Raw genomic sequence first — 17,584 nt, forward strand, 5'->3', positions numbered from 1 at the left:
ATGATAGTTTTAAGAGTTTAAGCAAACTGTGGGTTGTGGGGAGAAAGTACAATTTCATTAGACTAACAAATGTTACTGGAGGAAAGATAAGCAGATTTTTCATCATACAAACTCTACTAATTGTTATACAGCCCATGTTGACAAGAGAAAATACTTATTCCTGTTTCTTTCATGTTTATTGTTATAATAGTCTCATGCCTACCTTACATCACTCAACTGTCAGTTTGACCTGAAACCACTTAATTAAGCTGGTGTAAAATCCTTGTGATCTGTCCTTTGAACCAGAATTGCTTGATTTGGCTGGACTCAGGTAGATGTTGGTTTAAGCTGAACTGAAATCACTCTCATATGATTTCAGGTGGGCTTCGTAACAATGTAACTGCTTTGGTTAGTGAGGCTTAGAGTTTGATTTCCCTTTTGCTAAAATACCTGTTTTAATACAAGCTTTCTTGCAGACATGAGCATTCCCATCGTGATGTGCTTGTGTTGGTGGCTGTATTAACACTCCTCTACACCTGCAGACTCTGTCCCTGGCATTGACCTGCTCTGACAGTCTGGGTACAGTGGCCAGATGGGCATTTACTGAAGCAAGGGAAGGTGAAGGGAGGTACCACTACTCCTACCCCTCTTATGCATGTTGTGTCCCTATAAACACATAAAGGAGCAGTCTCATCCCCAGCATTCACGTTCAGTTGTATCTGACCCTGTAAAAGCTACATTCTGCCTTCCAGACATGGAGGAGACGATGGCTGCAGCTGCCAGGAGTGTGAGGAGCTGTGAACCCACATCAACATCCCTGTGTCAGCAGAAGCATCTCAGACAAGCCACGCCGCCACATCGTCATGTTTACTGAGGTAGTTTCTTCATCTTGGGGAGAGGCTGGTTGTTTTACCCACAACGTACTGTACGATTTAAAAAAATGTTCAAAGCCAAAGCAACTTTGGTAGTGAAGCTCCCAGGGATTTAAAACATTCCTGTGCTGGCAAAGCAGTCCTATTGGAAATGTGTCAGTATATACAGGAGTCCTGTCCATGTGCTCACACAAGTTAATATTGATCTACTTAAATTGATTTAGCATGTGATTTTAGCTCGCTCATAGCTGTGTCATGGCTGAGACGACGGACCCGTAATCGTTCCCCTCTTAAGGGCATCACTGGCAGTAGGAACACTTAGTAAGGGAGAGTCTGATCTCTGAAGGCTGGATGCAGTTCATACCCAAAGGAGTGTGTTAGCCTATGCTGTGATGCATTTCTGCTCCTGCTATTTGCATGCAGCTTTTGCATCCATTACAGTGCAGTGACGCCCATGACAAAGGTGGCCAAGCTTAGAGGAGCAGTGTCCCTCCCAGCAGCTGCAAGTGCTTTCCTAGGAGCTGCCTACTATTTAAAGAAATGAAGTCACATTCTTTATCGTGCAAATAAGCAAGGTTAAAAGCAAGGTTAATAAGCAAGGAAAAATGTGAGATTCCAGTGTGATTCCTTTCCCTCCTCCTTTCTCACTGCAACCAAGTGGTGGAAAGGGACAGCCCATTTGGTACAGCATCTGAGAGGAGGGAGGAAGGCAAGCACACCCTTATTCTCCCATGGGAGCTTTCCCAGAAGCCTACCCCCCTCCTGGCAGCATCCCAGAGACCCAGGCACTGCACACCAGAGCATCTGCCTTTGATCTCTCCATCTTGACCTCAAAGCAACCCTGCTGTTACACCAGCCAATATTCCCCGCTGGAAATCAGAAAAAGAAGGAGAAGCTTTATAAAATATTTCTTCAGCTGAATTTTTGTTCATCAAGAGAAGGGGCCATGTGGCATCTCTGCCTCTTGGTCTCTTAGGTCTCCTTTTGTCAGCAGAACAGATTCCTGGGCCACAGGATAGTGAGAGGAGACAGTAACAGGAGTGTGCTGCCAAGTCAGCAGTCTGCCTAGCAAAGGACATGGGGGTCCCCCTGATTTGGGAATGAAAGTCCAAACTGATGACATGATGCTATTTTCACAATTGAAAAACCATTAACATTTGATTTAAACATAAATCTGCAGTTCAGTTACAAAGAAAGAGTTTAAAAATGTCTGAATTCATAAGGTGATACTTTCGTAATGGAGTTACTATGATCACAGCTGTATGATAATATGGCCCTGGGGAGTGCCATAATTTTCATTATTCATGTAGTCTGGCCTATTTTCTGCCTTCTTCTGGAAAGAACATGCGAGTGTATATGCACATGTGTGCATGTGCATGCATGTGAGAGAGAGGATATAGATAAGTTACATTTTTCAAATAAAGTAATTGAAAAACAATGATGATTAACCCCATATGTATTTTGCCAGTGCCACCATAAAGGTCAATATCCCCAAGCAGAGTTATGGCTACATGGCCACCCCCCATATGACACCGAGGCGTGAATTTCTGGCAGCTCCATGACATCAGTGCACAGGTGCCCCAAGTGCCACAGAGCTGTTGCTGATGGGAGGATTAGGAATTCTTCTGCTTGTGGGACAGGAGGGCCACATCCACAGGCATCATGGCCATTGGGGACTTCCAGTGATGAAGCCCTGAATCCAGACATGGGCTGGAGCACCCTCTGGGGCTTACTGGGCTCGTCTGGGTGGTTTGTCTGGCAGAGGGTCCATGCTGTCCAGATAAGCATGAAGAAGGGCCTCCCTTTTGCCTGGGACCATGTCCAGGCCCTTGGTAGGACAACAGTGTTGTCACAGAAGGGATCAGCCACTCAGAAGTGCCATATGTGACTGATAAAACCTGTAAGCAGATAAGTTATTGCATCCCGAGGGAGCAGTGCTATTAAATCTATTTAGCATCTTGTTCACATCTTAAAAAGGTTTCACAAATATTAGCTACATTGAAACATTTCTACCTGCTATGCTCTGGGAGCCAAGGTATTGCCCAAATTCAAAGATCTCCTTTTTTTTTTTCTCATTTTACATTCATCATGGGGACTAAATTAGTAGAGATAAATGGGAGGCAAACACTCCCCTCTTCCCCCTCCATGTCATGCCTGTGGATGTGGCTCTGCTGGGTGCCAGCAGCTCGGATGGCTCATCCCTGCTGACAGCTCCAATTTCTTGCCCTTGACTAAACCATCCACATGTACATGGAATGGTGGCACTTAATGGTTCTCTGCACAGCCTGCTCGGCTTTGACACAAAACTGCCTTTTAATGCATGCAGTGAAGATGTCAAACATTTGTACATAAAAGCATTACACTTTTATAGCATTTCAAAGTGACACATACTTTTATATAAGAAAATAAAATCCACAAAGCTTTAGTTCTGAAGGAAAACAATTTAATTTCAAACCATTATCATATTTGTCTTTGGCAGCTTTATATCTACAGAGGCAGTGGGCACACACCCGTGCTGGTGGGGTATCAGTGGCTGCAGTGGCTGTGGAGTGTACCCATCCCTAGGCATGTCCAGTGGTCACCCTCTCCTAGCAGTGCTGGCAGCCAGCGAGAGTGAGTGTGTGTGTGTGTGTGTGTGTGTGTGTGTGTGTGTATGTGTGAGACACAGATGGGTAACTCAATCTGATGTGAGGAGTCACCTTTCTGTTTCTGAATCACACCTAAACCCTTTGGAGAAAGTAATCATTAGGCTAGTTGCAAGGATAGGGGCCACTTAGCATGCTGGTGAAACACAAAGCTGAAGAGATAAGAAGTAAAGATAGCGCTTACTCATCATTCAGCCCATCTGGATTTGGTTTATGGTACACATTCCTCAGCATCTGTACTAGAGACCAGAGGATTTCCTTATTTTCCTCGGCTTCCATTCCCTTCAGCCACCTACCACTGCAGACACAGTATACTGTGTAAAAACTTTCTCTAAACTCTGTGTCCAGGTGAGTTGCTTCCAAATGCTGGTGGATGAGGAGTCCTCTAAGGACTGAACATCATTCTGCCTTCCTCCTTGCTTTTGCAGTGCCTTTTCTGCCTTTATTCCCACGCACATATGTACACATATATGGGGGACTAAAAGCTAAAATACTGAGGATGCATCATGCTGGGGAGGCTTGCCACGGCTGGCCACCTCCAGGAACCCCTCTGCCTGCTTCTCTCTAAAGGCTCTGCTGTAGCAGAGACCTACTGCTGCAGCTTCATCAGGTGGCTCATCTGGTTTTTGGACAGCTGGTGCTGGGCCAAACAACGTCAGTGTCCTGGTGCAGGGCCATGAACTGGTGCCTGTCCGTGCTGCCAGCTCAGCCTTCTCCAAAAGCTTTCTCTAAGGGATGGCAGGCAAGCTTTTGCTGGATAGTACATTGCCTCCAGGAGCTGATGGAGAGCCAAACCCAGCATAAACACAGTCTATTCTGACTAATGTGACAGAAATATGATATGAATAAGTCTGCACGTCCAGGTGACCCAGTGATGCAGGGAGGTAATGACTGACGTTCTGACCCACCTCATGAACACAGGGCATGGATGTCTCTGGTCAGGGACCCCACTGAAATCCTGGAGCAGGGAAACAATGGTTAATTTCTTCCTTCACTCAGCTATTGGCAAAGCAGTATTGAGTCCACAGCCTCCCTGGCAACATTTACCCTGGGTCTGCAATATGCAGATTAAAGAGATGATAGCCATCATACTGAGTCCTTCACCCCTTGAGAATACTTGAAGCAGTGACTGGCATACCTATTCACGCTTACTGCCTGGGGTACTATCATCTGCAGCACTTTTATCAGCCAGATCCACTGCTTGCATTGTTTACAACTATTTGAAGTTTGAAAATGCCCTGTTAAATGAAGTACAGAGCCAAGTTGAGAAAATGCTAAGTAGATTCCCATTCTGTAGTTGGCTGCATTTCTAGGGAAATATGGGTCATTACCCAAACCAAAACTTTTTCAATTATGAGATTAAAATATTTGTTCATTTTGGGTTTTTATATTTAAAGGCAAGTACAAATTAACATTAAAGGCTATATGAAAGAATATATGAATGGAGGGAAGACATCACAAAAGTGACTTTACCACTTCTGCAGACCAAAGGCCACTGGTACTGTGGCCTACACAGACCTGCAACACCCCTACTCACCTTCATGTCTTTAGCTGCAGCCCTACCTGCATAAGGTGGGCAAACTCAAGGAGTCTGAATGAAGAGAGGCTCTGTAGGAACTGTAGGCACCAAGTATGGGGGTGGTTTGTCCCAGTGGCATTGCACAAGGTGATCAAAATATGGCTCAGGATCATCAGGTTAAGGGATAATCACATCTACACTTATTTAAAAATAGCAAAGTCTGAGGTCACTCTGCAGAAAACAGTGTTAGAAATGCCACAAAGAATAATAAAGACCTGTGAGACTGGTTATAAAAAGAGCAGTGGGAGGAAAGAAGGCAACAGAAAGGTGGAGATTTATGAGAATTTCTTATAAAGCATTATGGAGAGAGCAGGGAAAAGAAACGGAATATAGGTAGAGACACCGGGGTATATTTTTTAATCTCATATCTAAAGATGCATGTGCCTATGTAGACAAGTGGTTACTCCAGCAAATTGGCAAAGCCATATGCAAGCATCCCTTCACGTTCCCTGGTATGAAATATGCATGCATGTTTCCCTGTAAATGCGGTGTCCTGTGGTTTTTATTGGTACAAATCAAAATCGCTGCAGTTTGCAAACATGGTCTTTTGTGTCTACTTACAGCTATGCCTGTGTTTTATTAGGCTATTGTGTGTATTTCATAGATGCTGTGTTGCAGAGATCTGTACTGCTAACAGTGGGAGATGAGGATGTTGTCAGACTGTATGGCTACCTTAGGTAACTGAGCATTAAACTAATCATCTTTTTCATGTCCTGAGATGATGTACAGCAGGCTTATCACATGATCCAGCAAGCAAGCAAGCACTGCTGGCTTGACAAGGAAGAAAAAGCTGACATACCGGCAACTTTGTTTTCCCTGAAGTGAGATAGTCACCTACTTTTGCTGCGTTGAGGCAGGAGATTTGGTTATAAAGCTAAGTAAGAGGTGGTGATTGATTCTCAGCTGGTGGTGGACTCACTACACAGCCATAAGCAAAGCTTTTACCCTTTTGTTCTTGCTTGTTGTAGCAGCAAAAAGGGAATATGGGATTTTTATTGGTCTTAGATGCACTGTGGATAGAGCCTTCCTAAATCTTCGTTCGCGAAGCCTAGCCATGAGATGCACTGTTAAACAAAACACTGTCTCTGAGGCACTCTGAGAGGATAAGGTTTAAACTGCTTCAGAAATGCCAGTGTTGTTAAAGGATTGCCTAAGGTCAGTGTTCTCCTGGCTGGGAGGATTTAAAACTTCGTTGTGAAGGCTTCAGTGGAAATTAAATACCATCCCAGCACTTGGGCTCCACCCCCTCTACTTGAATGGTGAGCTTGGTCCTGTGGACATGTAGAGCATTAAAATACATTAGGGCTGGTGCTTAAAGCCCAAACGTAGCAGGGGACAGAGCTGCTGCCTACCATAGAGCCTCTCCTGCCGTTCCTCCTGATGGAACGGTTTGATAGCAAACTCAGGTTGGCCCGAAGAGAAATGGAGGGGGAAACTTTACCCATTTTAGTCTGTTGTAAGGCAGGCTGTGAGAGTGCTGCCTACGCTTTGTTCTCCTCCTTCCCTGCCTGGGCATCTTTGCATAAAGTCTCTGTGATCAATACTGATTAACTGTCTTCACAAAAAAGGTCCTTCCTTCCTTTGTTTCTTGTGAGATAAGAGGGGATCCTGATCCTGCCAGCCTGCCCTGTGGGAATTGTTAGATACTTTGTAGCCTGCAAAACCAAGTGATAGCTTTTGCACTGGACAGTGCATAGCTGAGGTGCCTTAGACAGGAGCAGGGTTTGTTTTTCCAGCTGAAGAAGAGCTGTGGTTTATAGAAGACAAGAGCACCAGATGGACTGCAGCAAGAGATGAAGCAGAGAGAAGAAGGGAGATGCTGTGAGGAGAAGGGAGGGAGAAGGAAAGGACCTTTCCAGCAGGAGTGATCCTGCAGTTAGGGGAGAACATTGTTTAGATTAAATTTAACAGGACAAAAAAGTCCTTTAGTTTGGAGAGCTATGGGAAAGTAGACCTGGAATGGGTGATATCATTCTCCTGCATCTCTTCTGCATGCCACTACTCTTGCATGCACATAGCTATCAGCACCAGCAAGGTTTAAATCTTGAGCAATTTGGATTTTGAACCCAATTTTTTCTTTATGGACAGTAATAATTTTTCATATGGGCATGTGCTTTGTTTTATCCTTAAATAATGGATTTTTCTGAATGACCATAATGGCTAAAGTTAGACTGTGTTATTTTATGTATTGCTTGGGGTTTTTTAACACTGCACACACTGCGTAGCTATAATGGGACTCTCGTGAATCTCATTCCTCATAACACAGAGGCGTTCTTTCCCAGTTTAAATGATACTGTAGCATCTTGGCACATTTAGAGGTCAGGCAGTGTGGCAACATGATGAAAACTCCTGTTAAATGAATCATTTGTCCTTTTGTAGTTGGGCTTCTTGGCACATCTTGCCGAGGAAGTGAGTTGCTTCAGCCCTGCAAAACTCAAGTTCACAATGTTCGCTTAAGTATCAAATCAGTATCTGTGCAAAAGGGAAACAAGTATTTGTGATATTAATTCCCTTCTGTCTAGAAAATCAGCTGAGACATCTTCCCTTTTATTTGCCTTTTTTTTTTCCTGCAGCAATGTGCTCTGTTACCTGAGTAGGGCAGAATGAGTGGGCAAGAAATCCTAAATCTTTATCCAAACTTGCAAAAAGGCTCAAAAGTATAACGTTTAACTGTCTTCATTTATTTGCGAGTCTTTGCACTTTGGAAATTTGGCCCAGATTTAAGGGAACTCAATGTGAGAGGTCACTCCTATGATACTTTTGACATAAGGAAACACTAGAATGTGCTTAGAGCCCTCTGCTTTCAGAAGAGGTTTGAATAAGTATCTAAAATTTCATGTCCTCAGTCAACTTTCTCAACCTTTACAAGCTTGCCTGTATTAGAATATGGGCTATCACTCTGTCAGAGGAAATTAAGCTAAAGTGTAAGCTATTTCAAAATAGAAATAATAACTCACCTCCATTACAGCCTGCCAAGCTCTTCAGGTCTTGTGGAGGCTACGTACCACCATGGGTCCTAGGTCAGCTCTGAAGGATGCTGCAGACACAGGTCCTGTGAATCTGTCTCCTTCCTTTTATTGTTCTGAACAATTCTTAGTGGTAGTAAAGAAATTGGTAGGGGAAAATATCAGAGAGAATAATGATGAGTGACTGTTTACTTAGGATATTTACTGTGAGCAAGAATAATAATCTATTTATTTTTTTTTTCCCCGCTCAGTGATTGGAAAACCAAGTTGTATTTCAGTAGTAATACCAGATGTTCGGAGCCCCTTGTTCAGAAAGATTTCGTGGATTTTATTCAGTATTTTTGAGAATCTCCTAAGGAAATATCTTTATAATACTAGGCTGGAATTAAGAGGTAGCACTCAAAATGAGCTAAAATTTGGTTTACTTATTTATAGTCCCATTGGCTTACATTTTTCATACTCCCATTGGTTACTTTTTTTTAGCTGCATATTAAAATGGTGAACTTTAAATTTGTTTTTCCACCACACTGTAGTACCTTTTACTTACTAACATTTTAGGAAGCCCCAGACTGATCTAAGCCTTGGATCTAGTACTGCAGATCCGGTACTGCTACACTGTTGGTGCAGTTCATTGGATAAATTATGTGGCCTTAGTTTCATATTACGTTAAACTAAAGCCATAATTGCTAGTAATTCAATATGACAAAGGAAAGGAAACATTATATTCAGTAAATTAAGCTTCATATGACGGCATTACTTATGAAATGAACAGTTGGTCAAGGACCAATAGCAGGAACTTATAAATTCAAAGAGCAGATTTTTCAGTGATGGAAAGCAGAACTGTTGCAGCTATTGGCATAACAGGGGAAAGAGCCCTTCTGTGGCCTTCAGGGCTAGGAGTGAAATAGGTGTATCACATGCATTACATATCCCAAGGGATGGGTTTTCTTTTAAAAAATTCCATACTTCTGATCAGTGAACAGCAGCACTTCAGAAGTCACTGGGCTTTGCTCTCAAATTAAAGTTCAGTAATATTTCTAGGTGAAATCTTGCCTCTGCTGAGAGGAGCAGGAGTTTCACTATTGATTTGGCTGGGTATAAGGTCTCACTAAGCATGGCAAGGGAAGGAGGATCTGCTTGATTTTTCTTTTCATAAAGTTGGAGCGTGTAAAGAGGGCAGAACAGGTCTGCACTAATACCCTTCCCAGGCCTGTGGAGCTCAGCGAAAATTGCTTTGCCTTAGTTCGTGTTGCCTGTGTTCAAGTGTCACTGGGTGTCTGGAGGTGGTAATGCAGCAGGATTCAGCATCACCTGGAGTCACTGGCTGAGCCGTGTGCATCCAAAGAGCTGCCCTCACCCCTGTGTCATTCTGCCCAGAGCTATTGATGGGAACTCTCATCATGCCTTTTCTGAGGAAAACGATTGGGTTTTTCTGTGCTCTGAATATCTTAGTCTTTCCCGAGTTTAATGGAAAAATTAAAATTTAAATGCTTGAGCCCTAACAAAAAACTTGGCTTCATTGTGAATTTTAGTTTCTTCTCTGTCTTGTTCAATTATTTGTCCATTAATGTCAGGCAGTAAAATGTTTTCTAGAGTATTCAAAAAGTGATAGAAATCCATCCATTTCCTATCGTTTCCCTGTGGAAAACATGAAAAGCTGAGAAAATAAATCCTCCCCCTGTTCTGAAATGAACATTTGAAGACTTTTCATCTTGAAAAATACATTTCTGAAATGTTTTGTCTTATCTTCCAGATGCTTTTGCTTGAGCCACACATTTTCTCTAAATAAAAACCCCTCAAACTTTTGACTCTGCCTGTGTAAGCACCAATGTTTCGTATGTGCCACCAATGTTTCTTATGTGCCTTTGATAATGAAGACCTCTTACCTACCAGCAGTGACTGAGGAATCTCTTGGGAAGGGGTCATTTCCATCTTTCAAGAACAATATATTTTTATCTTATCTTAGAGTCTTGGCTCAATAGGGTAAAAATCAACATAAGTCTTTTATCAAATTCATACATTTTATCAAAGCGCTGATCAAAATTCACAAGGGATTTGGGTCAAAATCTAAGTAGAAGGATGAAAGACCATGAGTTGTCCACATGCCTGATCCTTGCCAACGACCCCTATGTTCAAACAAAAGTCCTAATTCCTGGTAACCTTGCCATTGATTTTATCTTTAAGCACTTTGTCTGTAGTCCCACCTTCCTTTCTTCCCCGGTCCCATTAGAGCTGGGCAGGTGTCAAGGGAAGGGCTCCAAACTGATCAATAGACTTCATTCCAGGCGATTCCAGGGCAGTAGTAAAAGGTTTTAGGTAACATCTAGGGTGTATTCATGTCACCTTTATTACAGAAACTAGGCAAATAGGGAAAAGATATACATAATTTACCCTTCAATATTTTTGTTTCACTCTGAAAATGTCAGCCAAAACTCCTATTTACCTTTGCCTTTCAGTATTTGAAATATAACTGTGTTTTATCCTCCAGTGTATGGTTTGGAAATGTACAATTTTTTATTTAAAATATTTTAAAAAGCTTCATTTCAAATTTCCAAGGTTTACACACATGTTTTTTAATTTGCCAGAATATTTTAAATAGTTTAAACTATTTTAAATGGTTTTGAATCAGAAGTACTGCTTTATTGATTATTTTTTTTAACTGATAAATCAGAGGTATAAACTTCTGTAATGCTCAGTGCATCTACTTCCACTGATGTCAGAACACTTTCCATTGAAACTGCTAGCTCTTTTCCCACTGTCCTCTTGCTGCACGCTGTTGGGTGCAAAATAAAACCCCCACCTCTGCTGAAGAATTTTGCAAATTTTGTGTCATTATTTTAATTTTTCTCTTGTCTCTCAATCTGTGCTCCAACAAAGACGCTGAACCACAGGAAGGTGATTTCTCTTACTCCCAGCCATTTCAAGAGGCAACTGAAATGAGCCTGGCACTGCTTTGTATGCACTAATACACAGAGACTCCAATCTGCCTGTGCTGTGCCTCTGTTCTTCCTGCTGCATAGAAATAGTTGCATTTCGTCTCCTTCAGCAATTATCCTGGGCCTAATTCTTTGCCATTCTGTCTCCTCAGGCCTTCAGTCCCGTGAACAGTGTGTGTTTGTCAAGCTGATTTTCACAGTCACTAAATGGTTCTGCAATAAAGATCAGGATTGTAATTAAGATGAAAATATTTTCCCCTCTCTGTGTTCTCAGTAAACTAATGGCAATGCTCTAGCTCAGTGTAGAGCCACAGAACACGCCCGATCTAGCAACACATCAGGATTTTCCAAGCTTAAAGGATCTGCCTTTTCCTACCTTTGTGTGTGGCTTGTAAATAGCAACATTTTTTGTAGTAGCAGTTACAGTAGTAGTAGTAAGCAGATCTTGGATGGTTTAAGTGAGAGATAAGAGTGTTCTGAAGAGCTGCAAACATTTGCACACCCACAGGTGCAGAGGTAATCTGGCCTTTCTTTAAAAAAAACAACTTCTGAGCCTTTCACCAGAGGCAACTGAAGTGTCTCTCTCCACTGCAGCTCTTGAACCACCAGGCAGCATTTACTCAGAGCTCTAAGAAGCTATTGCGTTATGCCCTAATAATATCCATGTATTGATCACGGGTAAAAGATTTCTAATTACACACATTTCCATGATTAAAACGTTCAGGCTGAAATGGTGCTTATAAATTATTCTCTGACACAACAGAAGCACTTTCTTCTTCCATTTTGCCAAGGTCCTCCCTCCTCAGAAAGAGGGATCCATGGGTCTTGCAGGGATATGTGCCCTTGGAGCTGCCCGGTTGGTTGCTCCATGTACACAGGAAATGCACAGGGCATGGCTGGGATGTTGGAGAGACCAGAGAGCAATAATATCAGCTTTGCTTTCCCAGGCACCACAGAGCAGATAAGCATGGATGGATGTTCTCTTATATGCCAAGAAAATAAATGTAATTATTAATCTTGTTTCCTTGGAGAGAACAAGGGGTGATTTATTTGGTATTTACTCCTATAACACATTCAGTGTGTGAGTTACCCCTTTGATTTTACTCCTTCCCCGCTGTAGCTGCCTTGCACCACTGAAATGCTGTGGATGTCTCATCCTGGCCACAAACAGAAGGGAGGGACCAGGAGTGAGAAGGTGGGTCTGCCCATCAGCTCCTGTGGAGCTGTCCCAGCAGCCATGTGCTTCTGGGGGGAAGAAGAAACTACAGGCTCGCAGAGAGGTCCTGTTTCCAGGACATCTGAGAGGAATGAGCCCTGGGGGATAGCGCAGGAGGGTTGCAGGTCTGGAAAAGTGAGAGAGTCGTATCTCAGTGGCTGGGTTTTGGCACGTTCCTTCTAGGGTTGGGGAAAACAATAATTTGAAAAATGATGCCAAGATTAATTTCTTAATTTGTTCCATGAAACCATAGGTTCTTAGTGTCTCTCCAAGGACTTACAATAGAAGCCCTAAATTTCTCCTGCCAGTATGGGCAATGAATGGCAGGAAACTGAGACATTTTCTATATGTTGTTTAAACCTTAATGGAGAACTGTACCTGCTATTGCATCCATTTTCTCAAAAATAAACTGGATGGGATGTGAGTATCTGAGCCAGCAGCATTGAGGTCCTGAGCTTAAGTTTCTCCCCTGAACTCAATTTTTGCAGTCTCTCAGTCTGTACAGGTTGAAAAATAATAAGTGAAGTCAGTTTGCCCTGTTTTGAGGATTTTCTCCTGGTAAGATGCAATAAAGACCAACTGGTTTATCTCCTGTTCACGTATCCATTTTCAGTGCTGAGTAAGGCCCTCACGTGTGGGGTTGTAGCAATTTAGGATTTTATGAACATTATATTGTCTTGCAACAGATTTACAAACTTAAGTCAGTGTGATTCCTGATTCTAAAATAAAACAATTGAATTACAAGCAGAATTATGAGATAGTTAAAATACTACATGTAATGATAGTGTAGTCTGGCGAGAAGTTAAATTGGAAAGTTTGTTCCTTATAAATATCTATATCACCATGGAAAGGATCTTGTCTCTCTCCTCTGTCTCCATTTCATTCCTTTGTCTCCCACTGTCTCCCTGCTTTCATGAAATCTATAGTAATTTACTTGTCTGTCATTTTACTGCTTGGGGACTGATTCAATATCAGGAGATGGACAAACATGTAAAAATACCACAGTCACATAAAATCCATTTTCTTGGGAAAGAACAAAAATAAAGCTAAGAAGCTCCTTTCACTACTTAGTAAGCCTTCGGATAATTTAATATATGCAAATGTATACAAAGTGCCGTGGAGGGATATAAATTTTACTGAACATTATTTTGGAGGCAATCTGTAGTATCACCTATTGGTTCGAGTGAGTTGGCCACTTCCAGTTCACATTTATGTGAAATGTGTATGTGTGTCCACGTCTGTATGATAGATGCACACATGTGCAGTGATTACCAGTGGCGAAAGGAATCACATGCTGCAGCTGACAAGTCAAAGATCAAGTAGAAGGTTTTTTTTGTAAACTGGGGGAAATCCTGCTTTGAATAACCAATGACTTGACCTTTGTTAGCTTTTAGTCTAGTTGGTAGTAGTTATCCAAAAGAGATTAAATTATCAGTCTCAAGGCGAGGTACTTTGCATTTTGAACAAGACCAGGGATTAAACACAGATACTTTCCAAACGCCGAGGGAGTTTGCAGAGGGATAATGATTTCAGACGAAAAGCACACTACTGCGAGTAAATTGCAGTTTTCTTCCCCCTTCCTTGCTCCTTTCCCAGAGTTTGAGAGCCTTGAGGAAAGCTTACCGTGGTCTGGTGACAGAGCACTGCTGGTTTATTGAACAGGCTACAAGTGGTACTGAAACAGCAGCACACTGTGTTTGCAAACCAGCCAGGTGCTGTGTGAGTCCTGCTATGGAAGCACCTTTGCAAACACCTGTATGCCAGATATTTTGTGGTTGGATGCTGATTTCTAAGGCCTGATACTCATTCCCCATGCCATTCAGGGTTCCGAGGCCATCCATCTCCTCAGGTACACCGAGCCATTTCCCCAGAGACACAGATGGCAGCCCTGCCCAGGCTGGGCTGAGGGATGATTTGCCTCAGGGTAAGTCCAGGTGCATGTGGTGCTGCGACTCACAGCATCATGATGCCAGTCGATGCCAGCTGGTGCCAGGACGGCTGGCACAGAGGGCAGAGCTGGCTGGATTCAGGAAGGGTTCAGCCACACTGGCTACACCTACTATCTTCCTTGCCGATGGAGGGATTCCAACAAATGACTGGGAGACCAAAACTCACAGGTGAGGACCGATGTGAGGGTAGGCACACCTGCAGCTGCCACACCTTGGTTGTTCTAGAGAAACTTAAAACACCTGAGAGCTGAGGAGTTGACTGAGAGCTGTTTCCTTTGGGTGTTTAGGCTTTGTTCTTGTTTTTCCCCTTTTGTGCTTTGAAATAAGAGACTAGATCAGTGCTCTGAAAATCTGCAGGATGTCATTTGGACTATGACAACCCATTCAAATGAATGAGCAGGTTAGTGGTCTTAATGTGGCCCCTTCGAGTGGTGGTAGGGAAATAGCTGTCATGCTTCTGTGGTCCAGGGGAGTGGCTGGACTGTTTCCTCATGTTGATTCTAGCCATCATATCTTTGCAGCAAGCCTTTGGTTTTTCAGCATGTTGAATGAATGAGCAAGACCTCCAACTTACAGCAGGTAAGCAAGCCTACAATGTGTGATCTAATTCCTAAATCTGTATATGAAAGCACAAATTTACTTGAAGAAATTTTGTTTACTAATAAATAGAACTTTGAGCATTTGCTGGGTCCTGGGGACCTCCAGAGGTCTTTTCCACCCTGAGTGGCTCTGTGTAAACACATGGTTAGGGGCAGTATCTGTACCAGATCTGAATGGATGGTTTAGTTGAGTATTTAAAATCTAAAACATTTTTATTAGAATAACTATAAATTTATAACCTGCTGATTTTATATTGGAGTCCTCATCTCTAATGAAAAATTTTTTTTCTAAAAAAATTTATTTGCCTGCTGGGCACTGGCATTTAAACAAAACATGTAGAATTTAAAAAGTGTGCTTGAATTTTTGAGTCCAGCATTTAAATTTCTAAATCTTGGGAGAGGTTTGCTTTTTTAAAAAAAAATGTCATGTACCTCTTTCCACATCCTAAGCACCCGTGTCTTCACCTGGTGGTGGGCTATGGGGAGCAGGATTTGCCCTGTTTGTAGTGTGGGATGCTGTGGGGTGCTCTAGCCAGCCCTGGGGCTTAGTGGCGTGGTGGCAGATGTCTGCAGTGAGTCAAACCACTGGTTCCAATGTTGATTCCAATTTCAAGGTTTTCTTCAATGCTGCTGCAGTGAATGGCTGTAAACCCTTCTGTAGGTGTTCAGGCTCAAGTCAAGCTGGTTAAGGGAATGTGAAATTCAAGGTCAAAAGGTGAAACACTGCTAAATTTAAGATTCAAGTTTATGCAGATGAGTAAATGGCTGCTTGAATCATTTTCATTTCAGTTGCACTAGGTAAGGTATGGCCCTTCCAGCATCTGTTTCCCCCCTGCAGCTGGAAGGGCTGCAGGATTTATGAACAGAAAAGGTCTTCCCCAAACATGTTTTCCTGAGTATGCAAGCCTAATTGCTCTTGTGCATCCTGGCTTGTATCTACAGATGTTTGGATATGGCTCTTAGGTTTCACTTCATCATCTCTTATACAGGCTTAAACAGTGTATTCTCCTGTCAGTTTGTTCCTACCACTCATTTTCAAACAGTGGAAAAAATTGAGCATTAGAGATGTTTGGGGTAAAAATCCATTTGCAGATAAATATATTTGATGGGATCCTCTCATTGGGAGAGATTGAGGTTTTGGGGCTTCTTTGTGTTATTGTTGAAGCTTAAAGAGACAAAACTGGAATACCAGCAGAAAAGTAGTGTTTTAAGGTATCTTTTTTGCACACAATTTCTTCTTCCCCCAGCACAGTGTTGGATGATGATGCTGTTGGTCCTTTCTGAAGGCTTAAAAAAACAGACCATCTGTCTTTTAAACAGCTTGTGAAACTGTTGGTTTGATAATTGTGGATTGTCTGTACAGGTCCCAGACGTGTTTAAATCATACTGGGTATAACACTTCCATTTCTGATTCCAAGCTGGTGTGTGGTTTGTTTGTTGCTGAGTATATGCAGTCTTGGGATAGAGATGTCCAAATCTAGCAGAAGGTGAGGTTATCTGTAGCAGTGACCCACCACAGAACAGGCACCTATGAGGAGGACTCAGTAAATATAGGAATCTGAGCCAGGTGCCCTCCCCATCTCGGGGCTCCAGGGCAATTGCTACCACCTTGCTGATTTCCTGCAGTTGCTATAGGTGATGCCAGGTGAAAGCTCAACCTAAGATCTTCCTCCTGTCCCTGAGGATCTGATAGTCTACACTGTGAAGAAGTGATGGGAAACAGCTCACTGGCTATGAATTGGCTTTGGGTCTGCTCCAGTAGTGGAGCAGACTTTCCAAGTGTATTGTTTTCTCAGAAGATATTTTATACTTCTTTTTTAAATTGATGACATCTTTCACTTGCTGCTCATCTATTTACTGTTTCTTAGTAACATTTCATTACATTGTGCTGTTTTAGTGTGTCTCCATAAAACAAAATTAATATTAAAAGTTCCCTTTTCAGTAGGAATTTGCAGTTAAATGTACTTTTTTTTTGGTATTATACATAGCCTTCTTCAAAACTGTTGGTGGTAAGTTATATACTGCTCAATTTAAAGGAATTTTTAAAAGTGAGATTTAGTGAAATTGCTTCTCAGACTCATCATGATTTACAATTGCTTTCAGGCAATTCTGTCCCAAAAGAGCCAAGCTGACTCCTGTACTTTGTTTCTTCGTTTACTATCTTCATAGTTTTCCTTATTATTTTCCTTTTTCCACTTACTATTAAGAATGAAATAACTTGCATATTTGGTTATTACTAACAAACTGGGATCTAAAGGCTGTCTGACTTTCAGTAGTTCAAGAAGCAGAATTAGATACAGGTTTCACCCTGGATGAACAAGCTTTTGCCAGGCACTAATGTCTATCACTGAATGACAGTGGTTGAACTTTCTAAACATAGGGGAAAAATCAACAATGGATACCTTAGGCTAACATCATAAAGAGCAGATTGGAGTTAGATGTTGGTTTTGTTGCTCTCCCCAAAAATCTTCTTCAGGGAGAGTTCACCTACCTCTAACACTTGAGAAAAAAACAGGTTGGCAAATATAACTCTTTCTGACTGCAATGGAGACACCAAAGTGATCCAGATGAGCTCGAGCTGTGTGGGAATATGTGTCGCACCCAAGCATGGGGCCAGCAAATACAGGGAGGTTGTCTCCTTGCAGAGGTTCTGTCTGACTGAAAGCTGTGTAGGAGCTGGTCTGCTGCTGCAAGTCAGACATTTTTCTCTCTCAGGTTTCCCCTTGAGCCTTCCCTCAAAAATAAAAATGGAAGGAAATATCCTTGAATTCACAGCGTGGGGTGTGTGTGTATATATACACACATATACATATCATGTATATAATACATGCTTGTACAAATAC

This window comes from Manacus candei, unplaced genomic scaffold, assembly GCF_025592945.1.
Source record: "Manacus candei isolate 608988 ecotype Guabito, Panama unplaced genomic scaffold, ASM2559294v1 h1tg000052l, whole genome shotgun sequence".
Lineage (NCBI taxonomy): Eukaryota > Metazoa > Chordata > Aves > Passeriformes > Pipridae > Manacus > Manacus candei.